Raw genomic sequence first — 11,364 nt, forward strand, 5'->3', positions numbered from 1 at the left:
TTAGACATATGAATTCTGCTGACGTTTACATTTAATTACAACAAATGTTACTTGTACTGTCTGGAAATAAGGAAATGTGCAAGATAGTTACTATGTGACAGTAGGAACATTTTTAGCACCTCTATAAATTTTGTCACACTTTTAGTTAAATATTGAAAAATAAATACAACAACCTGGAAATTACATACATCGTGCCGTGTAGCCGGTCAGATTGGTCAGATCAACCTATTTGCTTCAAAACAATATTCCAATTAGTAGTAGGTAATCGTAGTTTTTGGTCTTTATTTACAAATTCAAGGCCATCGGCCCAAAACAGTATTTACATGTACAAGAAGAATATTCGAAAAACAGAATATTTAAATAAAATCACATATCTCGTTCCTAAGTTTCAATGCATGACAGATGTATGTAGCCAGTGGTTGTAAAATGTCAGAATTTTGGGAACTAACAAGATCTATAAATTTATCAAAATACGGGGTATTATATAATGTATTGGGTAAGTATTATGTTCACATTTCATGGTAATATGGGCAAACAAGGAGAAAGTGAAACTCATTTTCAATTTCATCTATGTCACATAGAGGGCAAATACGTTCGTCTCTCTCAATTGCACCACGATCTCTTTCAATGCGAAGGCAGTGAGAAGAACATCAAAACCGTGCAAGAACTACTCTATGGGAATAAATTACAACAGATTTTAAGTATTTTTCCGGCTGCAATGTAACCTTAAATTCCCGATATGTAACCAGTTTGTCTAAGGAACAAATATCAGTAGGCCACTCAAAATGTAGGCATTTCTTAAAACGACATGAAAATACGCTTACAAATTCCTGAATATTGCCAACTTTCTACTAATAACAAACATGTTCTAATTTACACAAAAACAATAGTTTCCTTATGTCGTAGTTTTTAGTAATAATAGGCAGATGTTTGGGGCAATGACACATCTCAATATTAAGAATCAGATATTCCACTTAAGAATGCCCATCACCCATTTCTGCATATTGTATCGATTTGTCCAAGCAGCTTTCTCCATTTGTTTAATTGCTGGCCGTTGCTGGTGCTGAACTATGCACACTATTACATGGCTGGCCGTTGCTGGCGCTATTACATGCACACTATTACATGCACGAAATGCACTGACATGCATTCACGTACGCAAACAATAGGGGGCGGACTGACATAATAGGTAGGTATTACATCAACCTCTCAAATTTGCTAAAAATAAACAATAAATAACTATTTACTAAATTTGACAGAAAATTATTACAAGAAATTGGCATTATAAAGTAATCAGACATTAAGAAGACATTAATTACCACAAACTATTCGTATTAAATGACAAGATATATTGTGATAACGAGAAATGTCATCCAGATATACCGGTAAAGTGGTCAGATTGAAATGGTGGAAATTGAAAATGGTTAGTCAAAGAGTACTCAATCAGATAAGGTACTGTGGACTTTGGTACAGTTTATCAAAATAAAAAAAGATAATGGCTTACTTCACTTCAACTCATCTATAAATCAACATTTTAACCGACTGGCAGCCATGTTTTTTTTTGTGTTTTTTTTCAAACTTTTCAACTAATTTTGTTTAAGGATTTCAATGTAATTGAACCAATTGTTTTTTTCTGTTTTTTATTACTAGTATATTATGATGTCTTGCGAATGCCATTTTTTGGCTTTAATCACAATTTTCATTGACTTATTTTCTTCATTTTTTTTCTTTTTAATGAAAATACATCCAAATAAGACTGGAAGTATGGCATCAACATTGACGTGTTTCATTATTGTCCATACCTCCCTGTTTTCAAGCGACCACGACAATAACAATCTGCTACTATATAAGGCCCAGAACTTGAGCTTTGTGAATAAAATTAGACATTGTACATTTTTAGTTTCATGGTAAAATTCACTAACATAACAGTAGAAGTAACAAAATAGATATAATACTAATAAACAATTCAATATAAACAGAATTCAAAATAATAGGATACAGAAAAACTTCATCAAACTAGTAAAGTGCTCCGCTAATGAGCAGAACAAAAACAAACAAACAAAACGTAGACGTTGTGGCAATACAATAAATTTGTACAAAAAATATAGCAACAATAATAACTGGGATACACTGGTTAAGGTAATGTACAAAAAGCAATGTGGCTTAAGAAGATAAAAACACTATTATAGACAGACAATGAACATCGTGAATCAAAACTTTAAGCTTCAATCAAATTGAATTTATTGCAAACAAACATTTTGTAGGATATAAACACAACACAAACAACTGTGGTATTGATATGTTTTTCTAGTCTGAAATTATTTATATATGAATACGGTCATTACAAAACGTCATAATCTGTGCAACTACATGACCTATACTGAAGGATTAAAGATTAAGGGTTAAGCAACGTTGACAGAGCAAAGTGCGTGTGTACCTTGTCACTGTATAATATGTGACAACGGAGTTACTGTCAAATATCATACAGTTAGATGGGTTCAATTACAGAAGCAAAATATTGCTCTTAAACTGCAATTTCAAATATTTCCCATTTTCCAAAGTAATGAGCTAATCAGAATATACATGTTAGATTTGTTAACAATTTTTGAATATATGCGATCACCTGAGACTGTTGCCATTGTCATAGTTGACCACTAAGTATAATTCACATTGTAATTGTTTTAATAAATTAAAAAATCATGAAATCGTTATTACAGACACTGTAGACATTGATGCCATGGAAAATATTTGCCTTAAACAAACCAACTTGTCCAAATACATTGTTTCGTGGATTAATAATTGTCAGTCTTAGTAATAAGTAACAAATATCCTATTAGTCATCGGTGTAGTGAGTTAGGTCAGGGCTCCAAAGTTTAATAAGTCAGGTCTTCGTTAAATGTACATGTACAAAATGTCCCATTGGTCATTAGTACAATGAGTCAGTCGAACCATACCATTATCATAGGAGGTGCAAGTTGGAATACAAACTGTAAAACATGAATAGTTGTGTGAATACGTATACAGATCATTTTAATAACACACATTTAACTAATTGTATGACTAAGTTATTATTTAAAGTACATGAATATATATCGAAGATTTAACACAATGCATTGATGAATGATTTGCCACTTCCACGGCCTCTTCAACTCCATAATCAGAATGGTTTATACAACCCACAAATATACACGGCAAGCCAAGATGTACCAGTTTCAAGTAATATATCACGGTAAAATCTGCTAATTTTGTACACAAATGGTCCTAACATATATTGGTCTGGTGAAACATTTTCGTGAGAGGATTGCTTCTTGGAAATGAACGAATCGGATAACATTATCGAATTCTGAATTTGACATGAGCGGCCTGTGTCACTGTTGCTTAGCGGAATACTGATGGAGATATTGGAAGGCAAATTATGAAGAATTTAAATTCTGGAGAAAGTATCTGTGCCAAGGGCTGGCAAGCAGAAAATACCATTTTCACTTCAAAATTTATGTATTTCATGTATTAGGACCAGAGAAATAGACACGCACACAGCAATCACCAAATTCAGCGACTTTATTGTAAATGTACAGTACGTCACTTGTTATAAACATGTAAATTACTACACCTCTCCCCTTTCTGCTGTTGAGTTTATACCAAAAGGAGGGCGTTTATAACGTCCCAAACCTACATGTGTACAAATTGTAGTGATCCACTTTCTCTAAGATCTCCATCACTAGAATTATCTGATACATTTGGATCTGTATAGAGATGCTTACTTTCTGAATTATGTTTGTCCACCTTAAACAAATTACGATCAGTTTTGTTCTTGTGGGCTTGGAACAACAAATAGCAAAGTGTCCGAGTTCATGACTATAATCGCACTGCTTACTCTTCGCTGGGCAGCAGCCGTCATGTGGATAAGAGCGACCAAAGTAGAACCAACGACGTTGCGAACTTGCAGACCTTATACCAGAACGGCGATTCTTTTGGATGGGCTCGCTCTGTTGCACATGGTTCACAGCGTCTTGGTCTTGGGACATGGTATTCACAAAGTCATGTTGTATATTTTCAATGCCATGTTCAAAGATTTCAAGGGTTCTGGATAACGCTATTATTTTATCGAAATTCATTTCTTCCAGAAAAGCGCGTCAGCGAATTCTGTAATTCTTTCCTCTGTGAATAATTTGATGTTTAATTTCGGTTTCTTTCGCTGTCACGTCTTTAATCCCACAATTGTTGACAAGTTTGCGTAGGCTTGTAACAAACTGATTTCGTGAGCATAATGAAATATTCGTCGAAATTGAAAAATCTCATACTCTTATGTTGGAAATAGTCCCCCAAAACGTTCACAATATATTTATGAACATTATTATAATCTGGTTCTTTTGGCATGGTCAGTGTTTCCGAGACTTCAAACAAGTCTATCCCTCCCCTGTCTAAAAGCATAGCCTTTTTTGTACTGGGTCTTCAATTTTCCACGCGACACGGCCATTTTCAAAACGATAGATACATCTTTTCCATTGTGATAAGTGTCATATCGCTTGTACGGACACCCGTCATGGGCGTCGTCAGGATTCCAACGGGTAACGCTTGTATTGAAACAATATCAAGCGTATCTTCACATTCCTGTCAACAAGCGTGGTTTTTAAAACAATATCCGTGTCGATTTTTGCAAGTATGTGGTATATGGGCAACTGACAGTGTATGGCACCACGTGTAATAATATAAAACATAAAACATTATCACCTGCGACAAATCAGCCTGTAGAGCATTTCACCACAATATGGAGGTGCTAAAATCACTTTTGTATTTTCATTCAATGTATTTTCGGGAAACTTATGCGGGTGTAATGAATCACTGTCCTATCATAAAAGGTGTTTTGAGTCATGTGATGTATCAATTTGGATAACGTGATTTACCTTATAAAAAGACATGCTACTTAAGAGACAGATGGAGAGAGATAGATATAGACTCAAACATATACACACAGGACCAGAGTTCACTTGTTTGCTCTCTGGGCTTGGCCGTTTGGCCAACGCCCAGGGACAACCATTGTATACCAGGCTTAGTCATCCTGATGTCACCGTCCGTTCATTCAGTTAGCTGACGTTTTTGAAATGTGCGTTTAGGGACTTAACAAAAAGTACAGGGGTAGGCCGGTGTTTTTGAAAGTCACGTACAAAAAAATATATGACCCTTCACAAACATTTGCATGAAATTTGTTGACCTCCCCCTTGAATGGTGCATGAAAAATTGCGACCCTCCCTCCTTCTAAGTGCAAGGATAGTACATGTATTAAAATCATATATACATACTAATTGATGTTCTACTACACAGCTTAGAATTTGTCTACTTTAATCAGTTAACCCAGCTTTCATTGGGAAGTAACAATGTATTAAATACCACATAAAGGTGATACATGCACAATTTTGCTGGTACCTTTATGAGTGTTGTGTTGAATCCTTTAAAATACGAGATGCACATGTTCAATACCACTCTTCATCTTTAGTGTATTTCTCTCTTGAATCAGTGTGATGTTGAAGGAAGTAAGATATATGATTCATAACTAACTTAAACAATAAACATATTAAAATGCACACGATACCAAGATATGGGCAATCAGGGACTGCCAGTTTATTAGTTTCTGTTCGAACAAAGTTTGAAACGAGAACTCATAATTCGGTCTCGGTCCGTCCTTCTGTCCAGAGTCATATTTCAGAATCGTGTGGACCAAATCTGTTCATTCATTGCATGTGCCTAGTATTTTATCTGGGACATATGTACATGCAGTGGTTTACTGATTCAATCCAATATGTCTGACTGGCAGCCATTTGTTTTTTTGAAAATGTAGTATCTTATGCATGCTTTGTCAGTTTTTGTTCAAATTTGGTACACACATTATATATCTCAGGATACATGTCTATGTCGATTCGTTTCAGGATTGGGTCAAAGATGACCGACTGGCAGCCACTTTGTTTTCTGAAAATGTGGTAACTTACACATGCTTTGCCAGTTTTTGCTGGTACACGCATTGTATGTCCATGAAAATTTGTTTTACTGTACAATCGGATTCGCCGACTGGAGGCCATCTTGCTTTTTGACCATACAACCATGGACGTCCATGACATAACTATATCACCAATGCTTTCATTCATGTTTGACACATACATCATAAATATAGGAATACATGTACATGTTCTTATCAGATTGTTCTATAATCAGACCAAAGATGAACGACTGGCATTCATCTTGTTTTTTGAAAAATTTAGTTTCTTTGACAACCATACGTAACTGGCTGTACCTTTATAGTAGAATAATAAATTATCTGCGTTTCGTAGATTATCAGATAATTGCTATTTGTTCGTATGTAAATTATTCAGGTGCCATTGCACCTGTTCTGACTGGTTATTGGCTAAATAACCAGGTGCTCATGGGTATATAGTAAAAAGAGTGTTCTATTGTATTCAGTCTCGGTTGCAAACAACTCACGATGTCCGCACCGACGGAAGGCCTCAGTGAACCGATAACACCACCAAACATCAAGGACTTGCTCGACGATGTTACTAGCAATATTACCACCGTTGTAGAAGACCGTTTTTAAGCGCGACTTGTCTGAAGAAAATAGCGAAGCTCTTGAGACGGCGGCAAAACGTGCAAGGGCCGACACAACCTGGTAATCGGCAGCAGTTCGAGCATGAGCAGAAGGTGATGGAGTGTCTGCATACTGCCCTGGATGCCACTACTAAGAATGGTGTGGAGAAAGCCAAAGACGCTCTCGAGAAAGGTGCGGAGATTTCGGACACTTGCAGAACAGATGCTTGTGGCTTGCTGACAGAAAGTCTACCGTCCGAATCCAGGAAGGCCGCCCATCCTAATTCGGCGACACTTGGCTTGGGCAATATTGTTTTTTCTCAAAAAAATGCATGCAATTCTGAGCAAATATTGTCACGGTCTGTGGTCGGGCGGCTAAAGAGCTCATTGTCTTTCTGGCAAAATTCTTTGTCCTGCCCAGTTTTTGTACGTTCATTAATTGCATTTGGTTACTGTTTACCTTTCTCAAATTATCCCCCGCAGTTTGTGGGTAAAAATAATTTGTCCAGCAGGAAGCACCCCAATTCGTTCGTCAAGCAATCAATAAATTACTTGCCAATGGCTGTGTTTCACGCGAGCTTTCTCGACCTTATTGCGTAAACCCTTTGACAGTGGCAGAGGGGAAAAAGCTTAGATTAGTTCTCGATCTCAGACAGAAGCCTTCATTTAGATATGAAGACCTAAAAATTTTAGCTCAGATGTTCTCCAACAACTTTTATTTTTTCGTGAATCCGGCTATCACCATGTTGATATTTGGCATGAACATCGCAAGTTTTGGGTATTTTGTTGGAATTTTGACGGCGAGATCAGGTACTTTACATTCAATGTGTTGCCGTTCGGCTTGAGCACTGCCTGTTATTGTTTTACTAAGCTTCTAAGCCCGTTGGTTAAGCAATGGCGTAGTATGTCACACGCGTCAATAGTGTATTTAGACGACGTTATTTCTCGTCACGATTTTCTGACATCTGCTAGAGCAGCTAGTATTGTTCAACGAACTGATTTGCATAAATCTGGTCTTAAAGTTAACGAGCAGAAATCTCGCTGGGAGCCCGCTCAAATCGGTGAATGGTTGGGGTTTTGTCATTAACACCTTGCGGATGGAATTTTCTCTCCCACAGTGTAAAGTTGACAAGGAAAAGAATTTAATTTCGACCGTAAATACTGTGAACAGATGCTCGGTTTGATATCTTTATCCATCGCTGTTGGTCCGATTACTCGTCTATTTACGAGGCAAATGTATTTTACTATTGAGAATCGATCGTCGTGGTCGCAGATCGTTAATATATCTGGACCTGTGCTTCAGGAACTTTTGTTTTGGTCGAGTACTGTGGACGCTTTAAACGGTTTTCGTATCAAACACAAATTCTCGGCAACTGCGGTTGTATTTTCAGATGCAAGGGACACTGGTTATGGTGGTCACTATATCTATAATTCAGAATTCTTTTATTCTAATGGGTTGTGGGATGAAACAGAACGCGTACAGAGCTCCACATTTCGCGAGTTAAAAGCTGTACTTTATGTATTAACTTCATTTTTGTTGACTTTGAGGCATAGAAAAGTTAGGTGGTTTTCGGATAACCAGAAGGCTTGTAGAATAATTTCTGTCGGTAGTGCAAAGCCATCTCTTCAGGAGTTAGCCATTGAAATTTTTCATATCTGTTGTCAGAATGATATTCAACTACAGACGACTTGGCTACCGAGGTCCGAGAATGAAAAAGCGGATATGCTGAGTAGAATTGTTGATACAGACGATTGGTCACTAAATCCCAAGATTTTCGGCATGTTGGACAAAATATGGGGCCCGCATAGCATTGACAGATTTGCGTCTTGTCACAACGCTCAGCTGCCACGTTTCAATTCAGCAGCTTCGAACCCCGGTACAGAGGCCGTTGACGCATTTTGTCAGGATTGGTCCACTGAAAATAATTGGGTATGTCCTCCCTTCAGTCTTGTAATTCCCGCTATTCGTCATCTTCAGAGTTGCAGAGGAAAGGCAACTTTAATATTGCCAAAATGGCCATCTGCCGCTTTCTGGTCGGTGTTGCGTCCGCAGCCTGGTTGTTTTGCTGACTTTGTTAAGTTTGTTCCCGTCCTTCCCCGTATCCCCGGTTTGCTAGTAAGAGGAAGGGGTCAAACATTCAATTTGGTTAAAACTCGCATGACATCCAGTCTTGTTGGTTGTCCGAATTTCAATATGTTGGCTTTAAGACTCTCATTCGATCTAGACCCACATGATGCGCGGGACGCGGGCAAACTTCAGTCCAAAGGGTCTGGTTAAATTGGAACTGCCAAATTATGTAATTGCATATAGTAATGTCGCTTGGTGTATGTTTATATTGTATAATTAATGTCACAGTCCGATCTGTCATGACTACGGAATCTTGTAAATAGGTATTTAATATGAATAAATTTATGTCGCATCATTTTGTATGCTAGTTTACTTCCAGGATATGTAGCTTTTCTGCATATTCGCTCTTCGGCATGTCGGTATATATTCGCCTTTCGGCGTGTGTCGGTATAGATATTCGCCTTTCGGCGTGTGTCGGTATAGATATTCGCCTTTCGGCGTGTGTCGGTATAGATATTCGCCTTTCGGCGTGTGTCGGTATAGATATTCGCCTTTCGGCATGTCTGTATATATTCGCCTTTCGGCATGTTGCTTGCGCTATGGTAGTGCGGCCCTTTGCTGACGCTGTTCTTGTGTGTTCGATGTGAGTAGACAATTCGTTATTTCCAATTCGCGGTTACATGTCGGTATATTATTGCGTCGTCGTGTCAATTTTGTTGTATAAATTGTGTAGTTTTAGATGTCTTTCAGATACAAGATTGGAACCCAGCACTGGATGACTTCTGTGACACTCTGCCCAATGTGATATTGGCGTCTAGAGCCGGTTATACGTTAAGCAAGTACACCGACAGTTAGCTCAGATGGAAACGATGGTGTCAGTCAAATTTGTCGGCGGGCGCCGCCAGTCCAGCAAAGCCGTTGCACATTGCTATATACCTTCGGATTTTGTTGGACGACGCAAATACAGTTGCGCCCATGGATTCCGCATTGTATAGTATTAGATGGGCGCACTCAATGGCTGGTATCGAATCTCCGACTGGTCATTCAATGGTCCGGGCTACGATGGAGGGCTGCAGGCGCATCTTCGCAAAACCTAGGAAGGCCAAAGAGCCAGTCGACCCAAAAATTCTGGCCACACTGGTGTCCCAAAAGAATCTGTCTTCGTTATCAGACTTACGATTGCTATGCTTATGCCTTATTTCGTATGCTGGATTTATGCGTATTGGCGAGCTCTTGAGCGTTATAATAAACGACGTTTCATTCTCCGATTCTCATATGGAGATTAAATTGCATAAGCGAAAGAACGACCAATTTCGAGAAAGAAGTTCTATAATTATTGCAAGGTCTCCCAAAAATACTTGTCCCGCACGTGTTACTGAAATGTTCATATCTAAATTGGGGGTTAAGTTTCTTAATTCGAAGACTGGTACATACTAAGCAGGGGCTCAAGCCTCACAATCATTTAGGGATTTCATATTCTACTGCTAGAGATTTAATGATGAAAGGTATCAAACCACTGGTTAACGATATTTCCCAATTCGGCACTCACAGTTTTCGTGCGGGTGGGCGGCGGCAGCTAATAGTAACGTTAATGAAAAGTGCATTGCCAGACACGGAGGGGTGGAAGAACACGAGTTCAAAAGACAGATATATTTGTGATTCGCTTCAAAGCAAACTAGAAGTATCAAAGTCCCTTAGGGCCTAACGTACAAGTTTGTGAAACTGTTGGATTGCAACGGATTGTCAGACCATGTAATAATAATGTGCTCAGTAGACAGTCAAGACCAGTGTTATATGTTGCAAAAACGTCATGGATACCAATTTATGAAATATCAGATCCAAATTTGGCCTACGACGCCTTTTACAAACTGTTTAACAACGTTGTCGCTAAACATGTCCAAGGATTAAAACTCGTTTTTCGTCCAAATCACTCAAAAAGCCCTGGATTACTAAGGGACTGCTTGTCTCTATTAAAAATAAACACAAACTATTTTCTAAAACAAAACGACATTCTGTCAGCTCAATAGTACATAATCAGTATAAAAAGTACCGTAATATTCTCTGTAAACTGTTGAAAGCTGCCAAAAAGTCGTATTTTCGTGACAGATTTTGCACCTCCGCTGGCAATAATAATAAAACATGGCAGGCCATTAATGAAATAATGAATGGAAACATGTGCAAAGCTGGAACCCCTCAAAAATTAAAATCAACCACCAAACCAGATGAATTTGTTACAACCAGTAAGGATATTGCACATTTGTTCAATTCTTACTTTGTTAACATTGGCCCAAAGCTTGCTTCGGAGATTACCTGTAACACCAATTTTAATGACTACCTTGGCAACAGACAATCAGAGTCATTTTTCTTTCGCCCTGTCTGTGCACACGATGTCTTAAATGAAATTGACAAATTTGACATTCGTAAATCCGTTGGTTATGACGGTATTCACCCAAAACTTGTGAAAGTGGCTGCTGAATATATTGCCGAACCAATCGCCTATATTATAAATTGTTCCTTGTCGAAAGGTGTATTCCCTGACAAACTGAAAAAAGCACGGGTGACTCCCATTTTCAAGAAAGGGTGTGCTTATGAAGTTGGAAACTACAGGCCGATTTCCGTTTTAATTGTCTTCAGCAAACTATTCGAATCATTCGCTAATAAACAGTTGTGTGCCTTTATGGACAAATTTAAAATTCTTTCAGAAAATCAGTACGGGTTCC

Source organism: Saccoglossus kowalevskii, chromosome 17, assembly GCF_978046115.1.
Source record: "Saccoglossus kowalevskii chromosome 17, keSacKowa6.1, whole genome shotgun sequence".
NCBI lineage: Eukaryota > Metazoa > Hemichordata > Enteropneusta > Harrimaniidae > Saccoglossus > Saccoglossus kowalevskii.